The sequence below is a fragment of the Schistocerca piceifrons genome, chromosome 5 (genome assembly GCF_021461385.2).
Source record: "Schistocerca piceifrons isolate TAMUIC-IGC-003096 chromosome 5, iqSchPice1.1, whole genome shotgun sequence".
Classification (NCBI taxonomy): Eukaryota; Metazoa; Arthropoda; class Insecta; order Orthoptera; family Acrididae; genus Schistocerca; species Schistocerca piceifrons.
In genome coordinates this window covers 599,366,820-599,381,776 of record NC_060142.1, presented here as the reverse complement: position 1 = coordinate 599,381,776, position 14,957 = coordinate 599,366,820, and the positions used below count along the sequence as shown (strand labels likewise).

At 48.8% G+C, this 14,957-nt stretch overlaps 10 non-coding genes across 10 annotated transcripts; all 10 read right to left on the bottom strand.

The window, feature by feature from the left end:
- Positions 1-578: 578 nt before the first annotated feature.
- On the bottom strand, positions 579-652 carry Trnan-guu. Its single transcript has one exon. It is a non-coding gene; the product is annotated as a tRNA-Asn (tRNA).
- A 333-nt stretch (positions 653-985) lies between these two features.
- On the bottom strand, positions 986-1,057 carry Trnat-cgu. Its single transcript has one exon. It is a non-coding gene; the product is annotated as a tRNA-Thr (tRNA).
- Positions 1,058-1,746: 689 nt separating this feature from the next.
- Positions 1,747-1,820, bottom strand: Trnan-guu. The gene has a single exon. It is a non-coding gene; the product is annotated as a tRNA-Asn (tRNA).
- Positions 1,821-2,153: 333 nt separating this feature from the next.
- Trnat-cgu lies at positions 2,154-2,225 on the bottom strand. The gene has a single exon. It is a non-coding gene; the product is annotated as a tRNA-Thr (tRNA).
- Positions 2,226-2,914: 689 nt separating this feature from the next.
- Trnan-guu lies at positions 2,915-2,988 on the bottom strand. Its single transcript has one exon. It is a non-coding gene; the product is annotated as a tRNA-Asn (tRNA).
- Positions 2,989-9,617: 6,629 nt separating this feature from the next.
- Trnan-guu lies at positions 9,618-9,691 on the bottom strand. Its single transcript has one exon. It is a non-coding gene; the product is annotated as a tRNA-Asn (tRNA).
- A 333-nt stretch (positions 9,692-10,024) lies between these two features.
- Trnat-cgu lies at positions 10,025-10,096 on the bottom strand. The gene has a single exon. It is a non-coding gene; the product is annotated as a tRNA-Thr (tRNA).
- A 689-nt stretch (positions 10,097-10,785) lies between these two features.
- Trnan-guu lies at positions 10,786-10,859 on the bottom strand. The gene has a single exon. It is a non-coding gene; the product is annotated as a tRNA-Asn (tRNA).
- A 333-nt stretch (positions 10,860-11,192) lies between these two features.
- Trnat-cgu lies at positions 11,193-11,264 on the bottom strand. Its single transcript has one exon. It is a non-coding gene; the product is annotated as a tRNA-Thr (tRNA).
- A 689-nt stretch (positions 11,265-11,953) lies between these two features.
- Positions 11,954-12,027, bottom strand: Trnan-guu. The gene has a single exon. It is a non-coding gene; the product is annotated as a tRNA-Asn (tRNA).
- Between the last annotated feature and the right edge of the window lie 2,930 nt (positions 12,028-14,957).

The window sequence follows — 14,957 nt, the reverse complement described above, 5'->3', positions numbered from 1 at the left end:
ATTGCCGTTTTCCAAATCTCTTGAATGTTTCGCCCTTGCGATCGACGACGAGCGTCGGCCCACTAAAAGTTTGCGGTCTGCACAATCCTGACCTAGTGCACAGCTTGTGGGACAGCGTGGCTCGACTGCGAAATGCGCCTTTCGGCTCGTCTCTCTGGCTACAGTATGCTGTTGTCCACAGTGGCACTGGCGTTGCCCATGGGGCTTCATGTAAGGCGACTGCACGTCGCTCGGCCAACAGCGGCCTACTGCAGACCGACACTTAAGAGACACCAAATACAAATCGACATCGAGAGACAGGCCCTGTCATATGGCACTCGCGACGTATATGCTGAAATTGAATGTAAAGAATGCGTCTTTTGTAGTGGGCGTCCCTCTACTGCAGTGTCACACATGACGAATAAAAAGGAAAACAGTAGAACGTCTGTGTAGGGCCATGTTTTTACCTACAGTGTCACTTGGCTGAATGTGTATAAGGCTCTGTGGCATCACTCAAACGCAGCCAAATTGTCACACTAGCTGTGTATCTCTAACAAAGTTGACGTATGTCCTCACCTCGGTGCCGGTTAAAACGATTTCGCCCCCGGGTGGGCTCGAACCACCAACCTTTCGGTTAACAGCCGAACGCGCTAGCCGATTGCGCCACGGAGGCCTTGAATTTGGCTCCCTTGTGCTCTGTATATCAACGCAATTCGTATACCTTCTGCAGGAATCTCGCAGAATGGTAGCATTTGCTTACGCCTCTTCACATGGATAACGTGCATGCACACTGTAGCGAGGCTCGTAAACGAATGACATCGCCAAGCATGACATTATACTACAAAATGCATACAAACCAATGTTCAACCTATGCATTCAGAAAACCTCTGAGGCCAGTAGAATACTTGTCATAGGTTGTAGAACATCCCTTTCATTCAGTGTACTGCCATGTGTTAGATGCTGCTCGAGATAGCTCCGCTCCTTGCAGGAAGGTTTAAAAAATGAATGCCTTCTGTGAGGTTCGAACTCACGACCCCTGGTTTACGAGACCAGTGCTCTACCACTGAGCTAAGAAGGCGGCAGCTTAGCGTTTGTGAGCTATCCCCAAATTGGTACTTCATCATACTGAATCTTGCAGCCCTCGACCAGATATCGGATTTGGCACACAGCTGCTGCTGGGGGTGTCCACATTGCCGTTTTCCAAATCTCTTGAATGTTTCGCCCTTGCGATCGACGACGAGCGTCGGCCCACTAAAAGTTTGCGGTCTGCACAATCCTGACCTAGTGCACAGCTTGTGGGACAGCGTGGCTCGACTGCGAAATGCGCCTTTCGGCTCGTCTCTCTGGCTACAGTATGCTGTTGTCCACAGTGGCACTGGCGTTGCCCATGGGGCTTCATGTAAGGCGACTGCACGTCGCTCGGCCAACAGCGGCCTACTGCAGACCGACACTTAAGAGACACCAAATACAAATCGACATCGAGAGACAGGCCCTGTCATATGGCACTCGCGACGTATATGCTGAAATTGAATGTAAAGAATGCGTCTTTTGTAGTGGGCGTCCCTCTACTGCAGTGTCACACATGACGAATAAAAAGGTAAACAGTAGAACGTCTGTGTAGGGCCATGTTTTTACCTACAGTGTCACTTGGCTGAATGTGTATAAGGCTCTGTGGCATCACTCAAACGCAGCCAAATTGTCACACTAGCTGTGTATCTGTAACAAAGTTGACGTATGTCCTCACCTCGGTGCCGGTTAAAACGATTTCGCCCCCGGGTGGGCTCGAACCAACAACCTTTCGGTTAACAGCCGAACGCGCTAGCCGATTGCGCCACGGAGGCCTTGACTTTGGCTCCCTTGTGCTCTGTATATCAACGCAATTCGTATACCTTCTGCAGGAATCTCGCAGAATGGTAGCATTTGCTTACGCCTCTTCACATGGATAACGTGCATGCACACTGTAGCGAGGCTCGTAAACGAATGACATCGCCAAGCATGACATTATACTACAAAATGCATACAAACCAATGTTCAACCTATGCATTCAGAAAACCTCTGAGGCCAGTAGAATACTTGTCATAGGTTGTAGAACATTCCTTTCATTCAGTGTACTGCCATGTGTTAGATGCTGCTCGAGATAGCTCCGCTCCTTGCAGGAAGGTTTAAAAAATGAATGCCTTCTGTGAGGTTCGAACTCACGACCCCTGGTTTACGAGACCATTGCTCTACCACTGAGCTAAGAAGGCGGCAGCTTAGCGTTTGTGAGCTATCCCCAAATTGGTACTTCATCATACTGAATCTTGCAGCCCTCGACCAGATATCGGATTTGGCACACAGCTGCTGCTGGGGGTGTCCACATTGCCGTTTTCCAAATCTCTTGAATGTTTCGCCCTTGCGATCGACGACGAGCGTCGGCCCACTAAAAGTTTGCGGTCTGCACAATCCTGACCTAGTGCACAGCTTGTGGGACAGCGTGGCTCGACTGCGAAATGCGCCTTTCGGCTCGTCTCTCTGGCTACAGTATGCTGTTGTCCACAGTGGCACTGGCGTTGCCCATGGGGCTTCATGTAAGGCGACTGCACGTCGCTCGGCCAACAGCGGCCTACTGCAGACCGACACTTAAGAGACACCAAATACAAATCGACATCGAGAGACAGGCCCTGTCATATGGCACTCGCGACGTATATGCTGAAATTGAATGTAAAGAATGCGTCTTTTGTAGTGGGCGTCCCTCTACTGCAGTGTCACACATGACGAATAAAAAGGAAAACAGTAGAACGTCTGTGTAGGGCCATGTTTTTACCTACAGTGTCACTTGGCTGAATGTGTATAAGGCTCTGTGGCATCACTCAAACGCAGCCAAATTGTCACACTAGCTGTGTATCTGTAACAAAGTTGACGTATGTCCTCACCTCGGTGCCGGTTAAAACGATTTCGCCCCCGGGTGGGCTCGAACCACCAACCTTTCGGTTAACAGCCGAACGCGCTAGCCGATTGCGCCACGGAGGCCTTGACTTTGGCTCCCTTGTGCTCTGTATATCAACGCAATTCGTATACCTTCTGCAGGAATCTCGCAGAATGGTAGCATTTGCTTACGCCTCTTCACATGGATAACGTGCATGCACACTGTAGCGAGGCTCGTAAACGAATGACATCGCCAAGCATGACATTATACTACAAAATGCATACAAACCAATGTTCAACCTATGCATTCAGAAAACCTCTGAGGCCAGTAGAATACTTGTCATAGGTTGTAGAACATCCCTTTCATTCAGTGTACTGCCATGTGTTAGATGCTGCTCGAGATAGCTCCGCTCCTTGCAGGAAGGTTTAAAAAATGAATGCCTTCTGTGAGGTTCGAACTCACGACCCCTGGTTTACGAAACCAGTGCTCTACCACTTTTTTTTTTTTTTTTTTTTTTTTCTCTTTGCTCCTGAGATTAGAAAAACAGTCCTCTGGGCCGGATTTGAACCAGCGACCTATGGATAACTGTGAATCTTCCACTACAGTCCACCGCTCTACCAACTTTTTTTTTTTTTTTTTTAGTTGCATTATCACAAACGCAGAGTAATTCCATTGGCGTCGCATCAAAATGAATACCTGCCGAAACCCGGGACCGAACCAGGGACCTTTAGATCTTCAGTCTAACGCTCTCCCAACTTTTTTTTTTTTTTTTTTTTTTTTGTAGTGATTGATTTCCTGCACCCAAAGCAGGAATCATACCCCTTTTTTTTTTTTTTTTTATGACAGTACTGAAATTAAAATCCTAAAACATGACTATATAATGTAGACTGCTGACTAAAATAAAGATTAAAACACGAAAACTTCAGTCCTGGTGTAGAGAAGAAACATATATAAAGGCGGCAAATCCAGAAACAGTATAAAAGAAAATGGCTCACACAGGTGACCTTAGCCAACACCCTCTCTTTCAAATGTCAGGCTAAGCATATTGGCAAAATCATCTCGGAGGCCTGGCAATCGCAAGCGCTGCCAGTAAGCAGTAAGCATGTACTGCCGAAAACGCTAGGTGTCCATCCTCTTCATGACAACTGTTGACAAAATGTACGAAATGGCCAATCAACCACATGACGGTATGGAGCTTCGTCCGCGGAAAAAAGGAAGAATCGGGCCGGACGATGATGTCAATAGTATAAGCGGCTTCAGCAGACCTAGTGACAAAAGCAAGTTGTTTCCTGAGCCAACGCCAATTAGCAAGGTGCCCACAGCAGGTGAATCGATGTTCAAGGGTATCCAGGAGACCACACCGAGTACAGGTGTCCGTGTCAGAAAGACCAATACGGTGCAGTCGTACATTGGTGGGAACCAAATTATTTATTACCCTATACCACGTGGACGCCACGGCCATAGAGTGGATCGGCAGACTAACGTTCTTCCAGACGTTCCTCCAGGACACGGATGGAGACGCCAGTTCTATTGGATTGGGACCGGCCAGCCCCTCCCAGCGGGCAATCAAGCCCTTGGTCGTTGGCACCGGTCGCCGCAAGAAGACGTCACCGAGGTAACTCACCGCAATGTAAAATTCCCGAATGTGTTTCAACTTAAAATTTAGGCGTCCGACATCGACAGGTGGAGCAAGGCTCGCCGGACGCACAACAGTAAAAAGCCTGGATGTAATTGAAGTCACTTCTTGCGTAACAATTAGAGTCGTTCGGCGGACGTACAAAGCAGACGCCTTGCGAGTAATGTCAGAGAGGCCCAAGCCTCCGGAGAGACGCGGTTTCGTCATTACCTCGTAACGTAACTTGAATAGATGGCCCTTCCATATAAACCTGCTAGACAATTGGCGCAACCTTTTCGCCACCATCATGGGAAGTGGGAACAGCTGAGCAACATAATAAGCTTTACATAGAACGTAGGTGTCTAAAATTCTGACTTTTTGCAAAATGGTAGCAGAGCGCTGCTCATGGACCATCAGAGCCCCCTGTATCTTCTCGGTGACAGATTTCCAATTGAGAGCCGCCATTTTTAGAGGACACCGATCAATGATAATCCCCAAGGACGTATGGCGATCGACAAAAGTGGCCCAAGGGACGTCAGCATCGCGAAATCCTCGAATATCAAGGAACTTACATTTACCCTGATTGAGACGCGCTCCAGAGACACGACAGTATGCATCAACCGCCCCTTTCAACAACGGGATATCATCACGTTGACGGAGGAGAACAACGACATCATCCGCATATGCCTTAACAGAGAGCTTCCCACCAGAGAGGGACATACCCTGAAGCTTGAGAGCAATAGTCCGAAGCAGCGGTTCCAGGGACAATACGAATAAAGACATAGAGAGCGGACTACCCTGAGGCACTCCGCGGCGGATAGCAATGGGCGGCGTCAGCTGCCCATTGACTGACACCCGAGCTGTTATTCCCCTATACAAATTGCCAAGAACACCACGTGATGAAGCGTTAAAACCTATTGTACCTAAAACACGATCTAAAAACACATGACTGACGTGATCAAAAGCCTTATAAAAATCAAGGAAGGCAAAGGCACAATGGACGTTTGTAACCGCCGCAACCGAGACAACATCCCGATATTCGGCTACTGGTGTCAGAATAGATCTATCATGAAAACAACATTGATGTGCACCAATCACACCCCGAAGCAGAGAAGACAACCGGCTATTGAGCGCTCTAGCAGCTGTCTTATAGTCAAAATTCAGCAATGTGAGCGGACGAAGATTGGCAGCAGATAAACGACCAGAGGACTTCGGGATTAAAACAATTTTCCCTACTTTAAAATCGGCAGGCACATCCATCCCCCTGACAATCTCATTTAAAATCTGCGTAAAAATGCCACCCAAAAGAGGCCAAAAACGGAGATAAAATTCTTTAGGCAGGCCGTCTGGACCCGGCGATTTACTGGACGGAGAGCGAGCAATAAAATCGAAAACATCATCTACCTGGAACTCCCGGAGAAATTCGCCGTTCGCGTCAGGCGCGATCGTCGCAGTTAGATCCCCAAAGACATCATCCGAAAGAGACTCACCAGAATCATCGGCAGAATATAGACTAGTGTAATACTGATGAAGAGCACGAACCATTTCCTCCTGTGCAATAAGCTGTCGCCCATCATCCACCGTAAGAGAAGAGATGAAGGAGCGACGACGACGAGTCTGATGCCGTAGCAGGTGGTACAAGGATGTCAGTTCACCTTCAACAAGAGAGTGAGGTTTCGACTTAACTCGCAGACCATCCATCTGTCGTCGTTTAAGGCTCAAGAGCTTGGCTTTAATACGACGAACATCATGGATCCGCAGTGGAGAGGTACCCGCCGCGTCATATAGTTCACGCAGGACAGAGTAGTAATATTCATACGTGGTCTTAAAATCACGCGTCCTAGCAGCACAGTAGAAAATCAAAGTCTGACGAATCTTGGGCTTGGCAAACGCAGTCCACCAAACCAGCAAGGAGGGGTATCGCGGGACAGAGCGAAGACATCGCTCCCACACGCCACTTATAACATCATCCATAGCACTGTCGGCAAGGTGGGAAACATTTAACATCCACTGGGAACGATAAAGTTTTGCAGGTTGGCGACTAAGATTTACAGTTGCAGTAAAAGCACAATGGTCAGAAAAACTAGTAGGAATAACATCGACAGAAAGAATTTTATCACATAAAAAATCAGATAAATAGAATCTGTCGAGTCTACTGCATGAGGACGCGGTAAAAAACGTATATTTCACCAGGGTTGGATATTTGTGTTCCCAAACATCACGCAGATGCATCGTACGAACTAAGTCATGTAAATCACGGCAATAATTAAAATTGGGGGACTGGTCTGCAGGGCGTAAAACACAATTAAAATCGCCTCCGAGCAGGAGACTCCGAGGACTCTGGCGCAAAAGATAAATAAGCTCTTCTTTATAAAAGCGCGATCGAGCCACAGTGTGACCCGAACCAGAGGGGGCATACAAAACAACGAGGCGGAGATCAAAAAGACGACAACCAATCCCACGGCCAGAGTCAAGGAATTCAATGTCAGTAATAGGAATGCCCTCTCGAAAGAAAAGAGCAGTTCCTGTTGAATATTCCGGCGCGACATTAAAAACAGTTTGAAATCCAGGTAGAGAGAGATCAGAAAACAACACTTCCTGCAAAAACACTACGTCCGCACAGGCGTCGTAAATAAACTGCCGCAAAGAGGCAATGCGAACGTCGGACTCAATACGGTTAACATTTAAGGTAAGAAAGGTGTATGCTTGAACCATAGAGAGAAAAGCGAGAAAACAAATCTCCTACACCGACGCACCAGCGTCACAGTCCATAGCAGGGGTGACAGAGGCATCCGAGGGAGGGGGACTGCTACCCCGTTCCGCGGATCCCTTACGTTTCGGTTTTTTACGAACAGCATTAACGTTCGGCTGAACGCGTAACTTGCGTCGGCTGACGGGCAAGGAAACTTCAGCCGCCGGTGACGTAGGAGGGTCAAGTTCTGTATCCGACACCACCCGCGCCGGTCCACATGCGGGATCCGGGGTCGCGGGGGAAACATCCGACAAAACGGAATGGTCAACACCTGCACTAGCTTCCGGCAAACATGGACTGCACGGAGGCGAAACGTGAGCAGGAAGGTCCGAGGCCGCAGAGTTGGAAGGAAGCGGAGCAGCTCCGCTGGCAGAGGTATGGGGCAGCGAAGCAGGAAGTTGTCGCGGCTCCACTTGTTGTGACATCGAAGTCGGTTCGGAAGACGGCGCCAACAGGCCCGACCGACGACCCGACTCGAGAGAAGCTGCGTCGGAGGCCGGAGGGGCGCCAGCAGCCGCCACCGGAACCGCTACCTCAGGAGGGCAGGGAGCAGCTACAGTACACAGTGGCTCGGAGGATGCCGGTCGCTCGGACTGGGGCATCTCAGGGAGATCCTCATCCGTACTATTTCCATCGTGTGGGCGACGCCTCTTATTATTCAAAAGTGGCACACCCACCTGAGGGACAGACGGAACAACATCAGATTTAGCACGCAAAGGTGGAAATTCTGTATCAGGGGTGCGCAAAACCTGTGGAGGGGCGCTACTACCACTGGACTGTGCTACACCAAGAGCAGAACCACCTGCAACGAGGTCAGCGACCGTTAACTTGCGACGCTGTTCGAGAGAATTTTTTAAAACAAAAACTCTCCGCGGACAGTCGGTACGCACGTGACCACTTTCATTGCACAAAAAACAGGTGCCCACCTGACCACTATATGTTACATGGACACGATATCCGCCGATCTGCAGGTGAGATGGAATATTCTGCTTAACGTGCATTTCGACTGAACGAATACCACTGTAACATTGCAGGCGATGTTGGCTTGACCAGCGTTCAAGGCGAATGCTCTTTACATCACCATACTTCTGTAGACCCTCCTTAAGATAGACATTATCCACCTCCGGTGGAAGGTTGTAAACACGAACATTGGTATACGTGATGGAAGCATTGGAAAGCAGCACGGTACTTACAGAATCATCCCGATGCCGAAAGAGAACTTGATGACCATATTTAGAAAGAATTTTATCAACCTGAAGTGGGTCCATAAACTTAACAAAGAAAACATACAGTTCGGTATCAAAATAAGCAGTGTGCACCTGATCCGAATGAACACCAAAGGTATCTACCAACCAATCATGAATCTCAAGAGAACTAGGTTGCACATGGCGGGTTGACTTGTCAAAAGCAAAACTAACTGTAGCCTGACGAGGAATAACCTGGGACGACATTTTCAAAATATGCGGTCGAAACCGCTACACAAAAAACACTGAAATAAGGACAGAAAGTAACACAAGGTACGAAACAACGACGGAGAAACACTCACAGAAGTTGCAACACAACACGTAAACAAAAACGATAGTCCACTATACGTAACGCTACGGCGGAGCGGAAGACTAGGCACGTCCACACTGCACGGCGTCTAAAGCGGAACTGCGTCCACTGAGCTAAGAAGGCGGCAGCTTAGCGTTTGTGAGCTATCCCCAAATTGGTACTTCATCATACTGAATCTTGCAGCCCTCGACCAGATATCGGATTTGGCACACAGCTGCTGCTGGGGGTGTCCACATTGCCGTTTTCCAAATCTCTTGAATGTTTCGCCCTTGCGATCGACGACGAGCGTCGGCCCACCAAAAGTTTGCGGTCTGCACAATCCTGACCTAGTGCACAGCTTGTGGGACAGCGTGGCTCGACTGCGAAATGCGCCTTTCGGCTCGTCTCTCTGGCTACAGTATGCTGTTGTCCACAGTGGCACTGGCGTTGCCCATGGGGCTTCATGTAAGGCGACTGCACGTCGCTCGGCCAACAGCGGCCTACTGCAGACCGACACTTAAGAGACACCAAATACAAATCGACATCGAGAGACAGGCCCTGTCATATGGCACTCGCGACGTATATGCTGAAATTGAATGTAAAGAATGCGTCTTTTGTAGTGGGCGTCCCTCTACTGCAGTGTCACACATGACGAATAAAAAGGAAAACAGTAGAACGTCTGTGTAGGGCCATGTTTTTACCTACAGTGTCACTTGGCTGAATGTGTATAAGGCTCTGTGGCATCACTCAAACGCAGCCAAATTGTCACACTAGCTGTGTATCTGTAACAAAGTTGACGTATGTCCTCACCTCGGTGCCGGTTAAAACGATTTCGCCCCCGGGTGGGCTCGAACCACCAACCTTTCGGTTAACAGCCGAACGCGCTAGCCGATTGCGCCACGGAGGCCTTGACTTTGGCTCCCTTGTGCTCTGTATATCAACGCAATTCGTATACCTTCTGCAGGAATCTCGCAGAATGGTAGCATTTGCTTACGCCTCTTCACATGGATAACGTGCATGCACACTGTAGCGAGGCTCGTAAACGAATGACATCGCCAAGCATGACATTATACTACAAAATGCATACAAACCAATGTTCAACCTATGCATTCAGAAAACCTCTGAGGCCAGTAGAATACTTGTCATAGGTTGTAGAACATTCCTTTCATTCAGTGTACTGCCATGTGTTAGATGCTGCTCGAGATAGCTCCGCTCCTTGCAGGAAGGTTTAAAAAATGAATGCCTTCTGTGAGGTTCGAACTCACGACCCCTGGTTTACGAGACCATTGCTCTACCACTGAGCTAAGAAGGCGGCAGCTTAGCGTTTGTGAGCTATCCCCAAATTGGTACTTCATCATACTGAATCTTGCAGCCCTCGACCAGATATCGGATTTGGCACACAGCTGCTGCTGGGGGTGTCCACATTGCCGTTTTCCAAATCTCTTGAATGTTTCGCCCTTGCGATCGACGACGAGCGTCGGCCCACTAAAAGTTTGCGGTCTGCACAATCCTGACCTAGTGCACAGCTTGTGGGACAGCGTGGCTCGACTGCGAAATGCGCCTTTCGGCTCGTCTCTCTGGCTACAGTATGCTGTTGTCCACAGTGGCACTGGCGTTGCCCATGGGGCTTCATGTAAGGCGACTGCACGTCGCTCGGCCAACAGCGGCCTACTGCAGACCGACACTTAAGAGACACCAAATACAAATCGACATCTAGAGACAGGCCCTGTCATATGGCACTCGCGACGTATATGCTGAAATTGAATGTAAAGAATGCGTCTTTTGTAGTGGGCGTCCCTCTACTGCAGTGTCACACATGACGAATAAAAAGGAAAACAGTAGAACGTCTGTGTAGGGCCATGTTTTTACCTACAGTGTCACTTGGCTGAATGTGTATAAGGCTCTGTGGCATCACTCAAACGCAGCCAAATTGTCACACTAGCTGTGTATCTCTAACAAAGTTGACGTATGTCCTCACCTCGGTGCCGGTTAAAACGATTTCGCCCCCGGGTGGGCTCGAACCACCAACCTTTCGGTTAACAGCCGAACGCGCTAGCCGATTGCGCCACGGAGGCTTTGACTTTGGCTCTCTTGTGCTCTGTATATCAACGCAATTCGTATACCTTCTGCAGGAATCTCGCAGAATGGTAGCATTTGCTTACGCCTCTTCACATGGATAACGTGCATGCACACTGTAGCGAGGCTCGTAAACGAATGACATCGCCAAGCATGACATTATACTACAAAATGCATACAAACCAATGTTCAACCTATGCATTCAGAAAACCTCTGAGGCCAGTAGAATACTTGTCATAGGTTGTAGAACATTCCTTTCATTCAGTGTACTGCCATGTGTTAGATGCTGCTCGAGATAGCTCCGCTCCTTGCAGGAAGGTTTAAAAAATGAATGCCTTCTGTGAGGTTCGAACTCACGACCCCTGGTTTACGAGACCATTGCTCTACCACTGAGCTAAGAAGGCGGCAGCTTAGCGTTTGTGAGCTATCCCCAAATTGGTACTTCATCATACTGAATCTTGCAGCCCTCGACCAGATATCGGATTTGGCACACAGCTGCTGCTGGGGGTGTCCACATTGCCGTTTTCCAAATCTCTTGAATGTTTCGCCCTTGCGATCGACGACGAGCGTCGGCCCACTAAAAGTTTGCGGTCTGCACAATCCTGACCTAGTGCACAGCTTGTGGGACAGCGTGGCTCGACTGCGAAATGCACCTTTCGGCTCGTCTCTCTGGCTACAGTATGCTGTTGTCCACAGTGGCACTGGCGTTGCCCATGGGGCTTCATGTAAGGCGACTGCACGTCGCTCGGCCAACAGCGGCCTACTGCAGACCGACACTTAAGAGACACCAAATACAAATCGACATCGAGAGACAGGCCCTGTCATATGGCACTCGCGACGTATATGCTGAAATTGAATGTAAAGAATGCGTCTTTTGTAGTGGGCGTCCCTCTACTGCAGTGTCACACATGACGAATAAAAAGGAAAACAGTAGAACGTCTGTGTAGGGCCATGTTTTTACCTACAGTGTCACTTGGCTGAATGTGTATAAGGCTCTGTGGCATCACTCAAACGCAGCCAAATTGTCACACTAGCTGTGTATCTGTAACAAAGTTGACGTATGTCCTCACCTCGGTGCCGGTTAAAACGATTTCGCCCCCGGGTGGGCTCGAACCACCAACCTTTCGGTTAACAGCCGAACGCGCTAGCCGATTGCGCCACGGAGGCCTTGACTTTGGCTTCCTTGTGCTCTGTATATCAACGCAATTCGTATACCTTCTGCAGGAATCTCGCAGAATGGTAGCATTTGCTTACGCCTCTTCACATGGATAACGTGCATGCACACTGTAGCGAGGCTCGTAAACGAATGACATCGCCAAGCATGACATTATACTACAAAATGCATACAAACCAATGTTCAACCTATGCATTCAGAAAACCTCTGAGGCCAGTAGAATACTTGTCATAGGTTGTAGAACATCCCTTTCATTCAGTGTACTGCCATGTGTTAGATGCTGCTCGAGATAGCTCCGCTCCTTGCAGGAAGGTTTAAAAAATGAATGCCTTCTGTGAGGTTCGAACTCACGACCCCTGGTTTACGAAACCAGTGCTCTACCACTTTTTTTTTTTTTTTTTTTATAGGTTACCGTGCCGGCAGATCACTCAGCTACCGGGGGCGGACTTAAAACGAGCGTTTGGCATCATAGGCGGGGAGGCCCCTTGCGGGGCAGGTCCGGCCGCCTTGGTGCAGGTCTCATTACATTCGACGACACATTGGGCGACCTGCGCGCCGGATGGGGATGAAATGATGAAGAAGACAACACAACACCCAGTCCCCGAGGGGAGAAAATCTCCGACCCAGCCGGGAATCGAACCCAGGCCCGGAGGACGGCAATCCGTCACGCTGACCACTTTTTTTTTTTTTGACGGACCGAGACTCGAACTTGGAACTCGGGACCTTGGCCTTTCGCGGGCGAGTGCTCTACCAACTTTTTTTTTTTTTTTTTTTTTTTTTTTACATGACTATATAATGTAGACTGCGTACTGAAATAAAGATTAAAACACGAAAACTTCAGTCCTGGCGTAGAGAAGAAACATACATAAAGGCGGCAAATCCAGAAACAGTATAAAAGAAAATGGCTCACACAGGTGACCTTAGCCAACACCCTCTCTCTCAAAGGTCAGGCTAAGCATATTGGCAAAATCATCTCTGAGGCCTGGCAATCGCAAGCGCTGCCAGTAAGCAGTAAGCATGTACTGCCGAAACGCTAGGTGTCCATCCTCTTCATGACAACTGTTGACAAAATGTACGAAATGGCCAATCAACCACATGACGGTATGGAGCTTCGTCCGCGGAAAAAAGGAAGAATCGGGCCGGACGATGATGTCAATAGTATAAGCGGCTTCAGCAGACCTAGTGACAAAAGCAAGTTGTTTCCTGAGCCAACGCCAATTAGCAAGGTGCCCACAGCAGGTGAATCGATGTTCAAGGGTATCCAGGAGACCACACCGAGTACAGGTGTCCGTGTCAGAAAGACCAATACGGTGCAGTCGTACATTGGTGGGAACCAAATTATTTATTACCCTATACCACGTGGACGCCACGGCCATAGAGTGGATCGGCAGACTAACGTTCTTCCAGACGTTCCTCCAGGACACAGATGGAGACGCCAGTTCTATTGGATTGGGACCGGCCAGCCCCTCCCAGCGGGCAATCAAGCCCTTGGTCGTTGGCACCGGTCGCCGCAAGAAGACGTCACCGAGGTAACTCACCGCAATGTAAAATTCCCGAATGTGTTTCAACTTAAAATTTAGGCGTCCGACATCGACAGGTGGAGCAAGGCTCGCCGGACGCACAACAGTAAAAAGCCTGGATGTAATTGAAGTCACTTCTTGCGTAACAATTAGAGTCGTTCGGCGGACGTACAAAGCAGACGCCTTGCGAGTAATGTCAGAGAGGCCCAAGCCTCCGGAGAGACGCGGTTTCGTCATTACCTCGTAACGTAACTTGAATAGATGGCCCTTCCATATAAACCTGCTAGACAATTGGCGCAACCTTTTCGCCACCATCATGGGAAGTGGGAACAGCTGAGCAACATAATAAGCTTTACATAGAACGTAGGTGTCTAAAAGTCTGACTTTTTGCAAAATGGTAGCAGAGCGCTGCTCATGGACCATCAGAGCCCCCTGTATCTTCTCGGTGACAGATTTCCAATTGAGAGCCGCCATTTTTAGAGGACACCGATCAATGATAATCCCCAAGGACGTATGGCGATCGACAAAAGTGGCCCAAGGGACGTCAGCATCGCGAAATCCTCGAATATCAAGGAACTTACATTTACCCTGATTGAGACGCGCTCCAGAGACACGACAGTATGCATCAACCGCCCCTTTCAACAACGGGATATCATCACGTTGACGGAGGAGAACAACGACATCATCCGCATATGCCTTAACAGAGAGCTTCCCACCAGAGAGGGACATACCCTGAAGCTTGAGAGCAATAGTCCGAAGCAGCGGTTCCAGGGACAATACGAATAAAGACATAGAGAGCGGACTACCCTGAGGCACTCCGCGGCGGATAGCAATGGGCGGCGTCAGCTGCCCATTGACTGACACCCGAGCTGTTATTCCCCTATACAAATTGCCAAGAACACCACGTGATGAAGCGTTAAAACCTATTGTACCTAAAACACGATCTAAAAACACATGACTGACGTGATCAAAAGCCTTATAAAAATCAAGGAAGGCAAAGGCACAATGTACGTTTGTAACCGCCGCAACCGAGACAACATCCCGATATTCGGCTACTGGTGTCAGAATAGATCTATCATGAAAACAACATTGATGTGCACCAATCACACCCCGAAGCAGAGAAGACAACCGGCTATTGAGCGCTCTAGCAGCTGTCTTATAGTCAAAATTCAGCAATGTGAGCGGACGAAGATTGGCAGCAGATAAACGACCAGAGGACTTCGGGATTAAAACAATTTTCCCTACTTTAAAATCGGCAGGCACATCCATCCCCCTGACAATCTCATTTAAAATCTGCGTAAAAATGCCACCCAAAAGAGGCCAAAAACGGAGATAAAATTCTTTAGGCAGGCCGTCTGGACCCGGCGATTTACTGGACGGAGAGCGAGCAATAAAATCGAAAA